The sequence below is a fragment of the Chenopodium quinoa genome, unplaced genomic scaffold, assembly GCF_001683475.1.
Source record: "Chenopodium quinoa cultivar QQ74 unplaced genomic scaffold, ASM168347v1, whole genome shotgun sequence".
Classification (NCBI taxonomy): domain Eukaryota; kingdom Viridiplantae; phylum Streptophyta; class Magnoliopsida; order Caryophyllales; family Amaranthaceae; genus Chenopodium; species Chenopodium quinoa.
The window spans coordinates 8,635,251-8,643,739 of NW_018742345.1; the positions used below are offsets into that span (position 1 = coordinate 8,635,251).

An 8,489-nucleotide genomic window follows, 5' to 3' on the forward strand; every position below is an offset into this window, starting at 1 on the left:
AACATTACGAGCCGACTCTCAGAGTCATGCTATATGATGAAGAGGCAAATTGGGAGGCCATGCAGCGGCATTGGAATCCCTCCCAAAACGCAGGGGCAACGCTGCCCTCCGCCATGAGATATACCGCTTGAGAATGACCAGAGCTTATAACAAGAAAGTGCACAAGCGTCCTCTAAAAATGGATGACTTTGTGTTACGAAAAATGGAGGCAACCGGTAGGGCCAATGAGGCTGGGAAGCTAACCCCTAACTGGGAAGGCCCCTATCGGATTTATGAAGAAGTCAGGAACGGCACCTACCGTCTGGAAACCCCAGACGGTCGTCGCCTGCCTAGAACTTGGAATGTAGATAATCTGAAAAAGTACTACTTCTGAGAATGTATATTTTTTGTAAACAGTAAGTCAATTAATGGAAATTCAGGCTTTGTTTACAGATTTATTTTGCCATTATTATTGTTCATCCGCCTGGGCAATGCTCAGACGGACCCTGAGTTTAAATAACTAAGTTTGATACTTAGTTTAGTTAAACATTATAATTGCTAGTCCGCCTAGGTAAACCTCAGACGGACTCTCTGTTGGAATCACTAAGTTTGATACTTGGTGTGAATTATCAATCGCTTATCCGTCTGGGTAATACTCAGACGGATTAATTCGTTCAACCAACTAAGCTCACGTAACAAACTTGGCACAAAAACGCCTAGTGGCTATAAAACCGGACTCAAACAAGACCAAAGAACAATATGGCCGGATGGTTGCTTATTTTACAAAACCGCCTGTCTTAACATGGACAAAGGCGTCCGGCAACACCCCTCCGGGTGCAATCGTCGCAGAGAACAGACTATTTGTCGGTTCTACATACCTATGCAGACGGCAAAAATTGAACGACCGAATTGGTCAAATCATAGCCGTCTGACCAGAATAATCTATGAAGAACGATTAAGTTACCGAATACCGAATGCTCTGGGGCATCAGTCAGTCACTGGCTGAAGTTCTCACTTAGGTTATTTTTTCCAAAGTTGCACTCACTCTCCTTATTGGGGCAAAAGATTGTGTAATGGCTATTTGTTAACCCCATACGGAATATAACCGCCTGGGTAAGAAGCTCAAAGCACCCGCTTTAATGGCCGGCTGTGCACTTGGTTTGGGGCAATCACCATTGTGATTGATTGGCCTAAAAACACCCCATACTTCTCTTAGTATCAAGTGTTTTCAAGCCAATCAATCAATTTGAAATAAAACCAACTACACAGCCGTCCAGGGGCAAGAGCACCCGGATTACAAACTGCCGCATGCTTTTTTAAGTTAGGCAAAATATTAATGAATTGCAAACATAACGCAAAATTCAAATTGAAAAACTCAAACACAAACAGGTATAAAAGAACCGACTGAGTCGGAATACTTCATTAATATGGCTCAAAGGCTAGAAGTTGTGTTAACTGGAGTTACATCCGGTGAGGAAACAAAAAATAAATTTTTAATCCAACCCCATGGTTGGTAAAAATACAACAACACACAGCATACAAGCCGGTAGAGAAACAACAATGGCATACTGCCACAGAAAGTAGGGATGCCCGCCTAAGGCTGAGGTGGCTGATAATGTCCCGGCTGAGTTTGGCTGGTTTGACCCTCATTATGCTCATCCGCCGGCTCCTCAGTATCAGAGACATCATATCCTTGCTTAGCAGCCCAATCCTTGAAGCGAGGCGGAGGAGCATCACCCAGTAGCTGGGCATCAACACCTCAGTGGCGTAATCATACCTCAGCTTATAGATCTTAAAGTCTATTTCTGGGTAAAGGAGGCTCCAGGTGATCTTTAGCCGGGCCAAGTTATCCCGCTCATTCTCCTCTGTCAGTCGTTTCTGCTCTTGGGCCAGCTCGTCCGACTGCTTGTTGCGCAGATTGATAAGCTCAACCCTCAGGCGGTTTACGTCTATTCGGAGTTGGGCATTCTCCTTGTCAGGATCTTCTAATGCCTTGAGATCTGATTTGGCATCTTTCAGCTGCTTATCAAGGTCATCAGCCCGGCTGTTAGCTTCGTCGTTTGCAGACGTCAAACTCCGGATCAGCTCCTCCTGTTTCAACTCTACTACTTTAATCTTTAAATTACACATATAATCAGAATATTCAGAAGAGTTGAGGTTTTCAAGGGCCCTCCGTTTGGCGTCATTTACCTCTTCCTGTTTCCGCCTGAAGGGGCCCCTGAGGCTGTCCACTCTAAGCATTTTCTGTGACAAGAACAGCCGGCTTATGAGTTACTTAGCAAAATTAAAGATAAAAGATGTCAAGGTTGTGGGATTCACTACCTCAGCCAGTTGGCCCATTATCCGGTCAAAGTCCACGACCTGCAGATCAGGTATGGAGTTCTTCTCAGACCGGGTGATGGTCCTCACCATCCGTTTTGCAAAACCCGCAAGATCCGGCTGGTCAGAAGTCAGATCTGCATCAAAAGTAATACTCTGTGAGTTAGAGGCAACGTAGTCGGCATTAATCCGTTGCCGGCTGCAGACCAACCCTTTAGAAGGATCAACCTTGGTCTTGACTCTCATAAAATCAAGTGGCCAAGGTATTTCAATCCGTCCCTTACCTTGGGCTTCCTGATGGTTCTCCAGATTCTGCTCCTCCCTAGGCGTTGCCGCACCGCCTGCAACATTAGGTGGCTCGCCACCCTTCGATGTCGTAGAGACATCCGGCGCTTTCTACTGCGAGCGTTCTGAGCTTTCGCTCAATTTTTTCAGCACAGCAGGGGATTTGTCCCCGGTCGTAGGACGATCGGATTGGGAAGATGATTGTGTCTGGGGAGGAGGAGGGCCTTTCCTGGCGACTTTAGCAACCGGAGTCTTTTCTAGATCGTCTTCTTGCCTTTTGAGCAGCTTGGAGAAAGATCGTGGGATCTTCTTGACGGACTCCTGAGAAATAAACAAAGGGTAAGTATACCCAAACGGTTTAAAAAAAAATGCAAACACATCAAGTCAGGCAGTCTTACCCCGCCTTTTTTGGAATCCTTAGCCTCGACGGCTGCTTTCTTGGCCAACGCAGCCTTTTTGCACAACAGCGCCGCAGACTTAGCCGGAGTCTTTGCCTGATCAACCATCCTCAAGGCCTCGTCTGCAAGAACAAGAATTTATAGTTAGAGAAAATTATGGCAAGTTTGCAATTAAAGTAAAATAACAATCATTCCGGATGAGAAGTATTCTACCCCTGGGAAACATGGTACTTAGCCCGCAGGCGGACAAGAAGCACTCGTCCTTGAAGAAGTCCGGATGGGGAATCCAATTTTTGGGTACAATAATGTGAGTCCCATCCCCCATGGGCTCAGTTGTTGTTTCAAAGTATCCCGACTCCATTATTTGCTCCCGGACCTTAGTAGATAGTGTCGGGAGAGGGCATTTGCGTCCAAGAAGAGCCGGCTCAGTATTGTACCGGCGCAGTGTCCGGTTGTGTCTAAGGGTGGGGGAGAAAACCAAATAAAACTTGTCCTTCCACCCGGACCATTTGGACACTTAGTCTAGAGTCATCAAGTATTGGGGCAAGGTAGTCAGAGTATACCATGCCCCATGGCCGCCTGGAGCCTTGCTCAAATAGTGCATATGAGCGAAGGCGGAGAAGCTAGGGTTCAAGTTTTGAAACTCGCAGGCGGCGATGTAACTTAGGATATTCACCCACGAATTGGGGGTGAGCTGCCAAACCCCTAGAGTGTACCCCTTAAGGATTTTCCTAATCCCGCGGTGGAGGGGGAACCGGAGGCCGGCTTCGATAACCGCCTCATAGCAGATAAAGTAATCATCTGCGTGCTCAATATCATCACCCCATGCAATTACAGCGTCAGCCGGAGGGACGATAATCTCCCAATCCCTTCCAAAGGGGTGCGTTTCCTTGAAGGCCCTGAATTCGCTATTTAGGAGGGCGATGTTACCCGGCAGCATCCGGGTCCTTTTGGAGTTGGGGTTGTCAGCGACCTTGGGCGGCTACTGATAGTCAACCGCAAAATTGTCCTGGTCAGAGCCGGAAGATTCGGCTCTTGATCCTTGGCCGGCCTCAGCATCGCCGGCTTCATTAGAGGAGGCGGCTCCCTCGCCGTCTACCTCTCGTACCCCAGAGCTCGCGGAGGTAGAGGGAGCCTCTTCGTCAGATCCGCTCTCCTCCCAATCCCTCTGTTCCCCTTCCGGGAAAACCTCATCGGCTGGCACTCTCATAGTGCGTCGGCTCTTAGACCGTCTGGCTACCATAGTCAGTAGCTAGATATGGATAAGGGGGCATCGAATACATATGGTGAGAGGGAGGAATTCGGAGATGAGCATATTGGTTCCGACAGTCCAGAAGAGGCACCCCCTGTTCTAGACTCAGCCATTCCGGGGGATCGGTTGAGTGTCCTAGGCAGTGCCGAGTGAGTGGATTGGGAACTCATTTATATTCTCTAAAAAAGCTAGGTATACAGGCGGAGGAAAAAAGGTATACAAATTGAAAGGGAGAAAAGCTAAAATGGTATAGGCGGTTACCTCGCTTTTACTCTGAAAAATCTGAAAACCGCTACAGCCGATAAACCGGGTGTTGAACTGCTCGCACTCGGAAACGTGAACTTGCTGTGATGCAGACGGGAGAAGAGAATCTCTCTCTAGAATCTCTCTCTTTCTCTCTCTAAAAAGTCAATGTGAACGTAAGGTGTGAAAAAGGGGGGGTAACGTTCTATTTATAGAAAGTGAAAGTCGGGGGAAATTTTTGATTTGAAATTCAAAAATTTTACCCGTTACTGTTCACCTTTGATAGGTGGACACGTGTCACATGCCCCACGTGACATCCACGTGACCCATTTGAGGGGCAAATGTTTAGGGTAAAAATTACCCTAGACAGGTGTCCCAATAAGAGAAGGCCACGTGTCAAGATCAGACTCACCCAAGTGCCCCCCTAGCCATTTGACACGTGGCTTCTTCAGATAGATTTTGAAATGGCGGCCCTCAAGGGCCCAAATCCCAAGAGAACGCCGTAATTCGGCGCAACCCACCACAATCTAGGTCAAGTGACCTAGATAAGGGCACAATTTCCAATGATTCTATAAATAGGGAGATATTTCCCCATTTTGGGGACACATTCAATCATTTATTACACCTGTATTCTCTTACATCAGAGAAAAACCTGAGCTTGGAATCCAAGCAGATACCCACCTGAATTTCCGTTCTATTTATTCCATTTCAAGTTACTAACTTGACCGTCGGAGGCGGAGCTCCAACCACCCGGAGTCTCCATTATTTTGCAGGTACAGCTCAGCCGGATCAGACTTCGTGACGTAACTCTCCCAAGGGACAAAAACACCCAAAACAGTACCTTTGACCACGAGTCCTGTGAGTTATCTCTAGGGGTGTCCATTATTCGGATAAAAATAAAAATCCAATCCTATCCAAACCAAATTATCAATTCGGATTAGATCCAAACTTTAAATCGGATCAGATTGACCTTGTTCGGATCCAAATAACTTAATTATGAAAGCGTTATTTTACAAAAAAAAAAATATTGTTAATATTAATCATGTTAAACTATGTTTACGATTATAATAATATTAATCATGTAAACCTATGTTTTCAATACTTGTATAAATCATGTACTACTATACTTTCAAGAATTGAAATTTTATTGTTACAATTTTATTTTTGTAATGGCATTAAACCAAAAAAAATAAATGTAGAAACCTAAAAATGTCTCCCCAAAACCAAACCCGATGATGAGCACCTTTCACCGCCATTATTGTTCGGGTTGAGTATTTAATATTTGGAGTGCTCAAATCCATGTTCTATCCAATACATTTCATAAACCAACCCAATTAATAACCCATTTTCCCAAACCATAACCTATTTTCCACTTTTCGTATCCACATCGCAAAATCGAGCTGAACTGATTTTATGGTTATATAATTTTGATCCAATTATTATTTGTTTGGATAGGCCTTTCAATAAGCTTTCCAACCATATATCATAAACCCAATTCCGATTTAAAACAAAGAAGATATGAGCCAAACATTAAACTCGGCTCAAAATCGACACCCTTCTACCACTAGTAGAAAAATACAAAAGGCAACCCCCAAAAGGCACCGGTTCAGGCCAAACCGGTGCCAAATACCTGCCTAAAAATGGGCGGAATTTCAGACCAAGAGCAATGGCACCGGTTCAGCTCAAACCGGTGGCAAAAATACAAAGGGCACCGGTTTGAACCGGTGCCACTAAACCGGTTCATCTATATAATTAAAAAAACCCGCCCTATATAAATACCCAAATAAAACCCTAACTCTCCCTCACTTCCTCAGCCGCTCCTCCTTCTCTTTCTCTATCCTCCTTCTCTTTCTCTCTCCTCCTTCTATCTCTCTTCTCTGTTCTCCTTCTTTCTCCTTCGATCTCATCTCCTTCTCTCTCTTTCTCCTCTTTCGTTCTTCCCAGATTATCCTCCCCTTCTCACTCGTTTCCACGACCAAAGGCCACCACCGAAGAGGCGAAGACCACCACCAAGACCAACACCCAAGACCACCAAGAACACCGATTCTAGGTGCATGCATGTGTTTTTTGGGTTTTTTTTATTTTTCTTTATTTTGAGATTTATGGGTTTAATTAATCGAGTTTGGGCTTAATTGGATTTTTCTAGGTTTAATTAATCGATTTTTGGATTTTAATTCTATTGATCTGGGTTTCATTAATCGATTTAAATCTTTTTTGGATTTTATTTCGATTTTTCTTGGGTTAATTTTCAATTAAAATAATCGTTTTTTGGGCTAATTAATCGAGTTCTGGGTTAATTTTCGATTTTATTTTCGATTTTTGTTGGTTAATTAATCGAGTTCTGGGTCATGGCTAGATTTCAATTTTTCTTGGTAATTTTCGATTAAAATAATCGTTTTTTGGGGTACATGCATGCGTTTTTGGAGTTGTTTTCTGGGTTTTGTTTATAGATTTTGAATTTTTTTTCGATTTCAAGTTTTTTTTATGTGTTTTTTCGATTTCAATTTTTTCGGGGTTTGAATTTTTTTCAATTTTGATTCATTTTTCGATTATTATTTGTTTTTCGATTTCTGGGTATTTTTTGTTTTTTATTTATTTTCTGGGTTTTTAACTAATTTTCGATTTTAATTTTTTTGATTTTTTTTTTAATTTTCTGGGTTTTAATTTTTTTCGATTTTCTGTATTTTAATTTAATTTTTCTTCGTTTTCTGGATTTTCTCGATTTTCTGGGTTTTAACTAATTTTCGATTTTAATTTTTTCGATTTTCTGGGTTTTAATTTTTTTTCGATTTTAATTTTTTCGATTTTTTTTTAATTTTTTGGGTTTTTAACTAATTTTCGCAGCTAATACACTTTAATTGATTTTGTTGGATGAACTAATTGGCGCAGGTATACTATTTTCTTTGCAAGCCCAAAATATTGCACATAATCGAAGAATTAAGAATCAAGAATCAAGAATATTGATTTAGATGTTTGGGTTTTTTTATTGTGATGTTGTAATAATTTTTTTTTATTTATATTGTAGTTCTTTTTTATTTATTTATATGTTGTAATTGTTTAATTTTATAATTCGTATATTGTAATTTTTTCTTGATTATATACTGTAAATTTCGGTTATATTCAATGATATTCGATTAATATGTTTTTGTTCTTATTTATTTTAGTCAATTTGATTTTTAAGTGAAAAATGACAACAAAAAAAAAAAAAAATAGATTTTTCGTGGGTTTTTGGCACCGGTTTACCGGTGCCAAAAACTTTGAAATAATTTTCTGTGGGCCAAATTCATTTTTTCACGTAAAACAGTCATATCTTATAATCTAAAAATGATTTTGACCTGATTCTAATTTAGTTGGAAAGTAGATTTGATAATCTTTCCAATGATATATTATATGCCTTATTCCAAGTTGCGGATCAAAAGTTATCGCAATTTTAAAAACGCGTAAAAAAACTGCAATTACCGTAGAGTAGTTAAAATTGCCGCGACGCGGGGCTTTCTGACGTGGCACGGGGCCTAGTATCGTGACACGGGATTTTTCAACGTGTCACGGTGCTTTCTTGTGTTTTTTCCGCGTTTCGTTCCCCACGCGCCTGAGAATCACAAAACTTCCCCGCGTCACGGGAAATTGTGTCGCGACACACGGTGGGTTGCTAATGTGTCACGGTGCCCACAAAACTTCCCCGCATCACGGGAAACTGTGCCGCAACACGGGGAGAAATGCCGTGTCACGGTAGGAATTCCCGTGTCACGGTGCTCATTCTTGTGACACGGGGCAGCTCTGTGTCCTTTCCGCGTAGGCCCTTCACGTGTTTTATCTCTCGCATCCTAATTATTTCCCGCGTCACTCGGTTTTTCCCCGTGTCACAAGATTTTCCCCCGTCTGACGGTGCCTGGCACCGTGTCACAGTGTTCTCTGCCGTGTTGCGGTGTTAATTTTTAGGGTTTTTATCTTTTTAGGGTTCCATGTGTTCCCTCTGCTCATTTTCCCTATAAAATAAGACCCTCATTTTTGCT

The 8,489-nt window shown here is 42.4% G+C and overlaps 1 long non-coding RNA gene across 1 annotated transcript; it reads left to right on the forward strand.

Annotated features, from left to right (window-relative positions):
• Positions 1-6,071: 6,071 nt before the first annotated feature.
• On the forward strand, positions 6,072-7,630 carry LOC110693423. The gene is made up of 2 exons (XR_002505590.1): positions 6,072-6,526; positions 7,366-7,630. It is a non-coding gene; the product is annotated as an uncharacterized LOC110693423 (long non-coding RNA).
• The last annotated feature ends 859 nt before the right edge of the window (positions 7,631-8,489 follow it).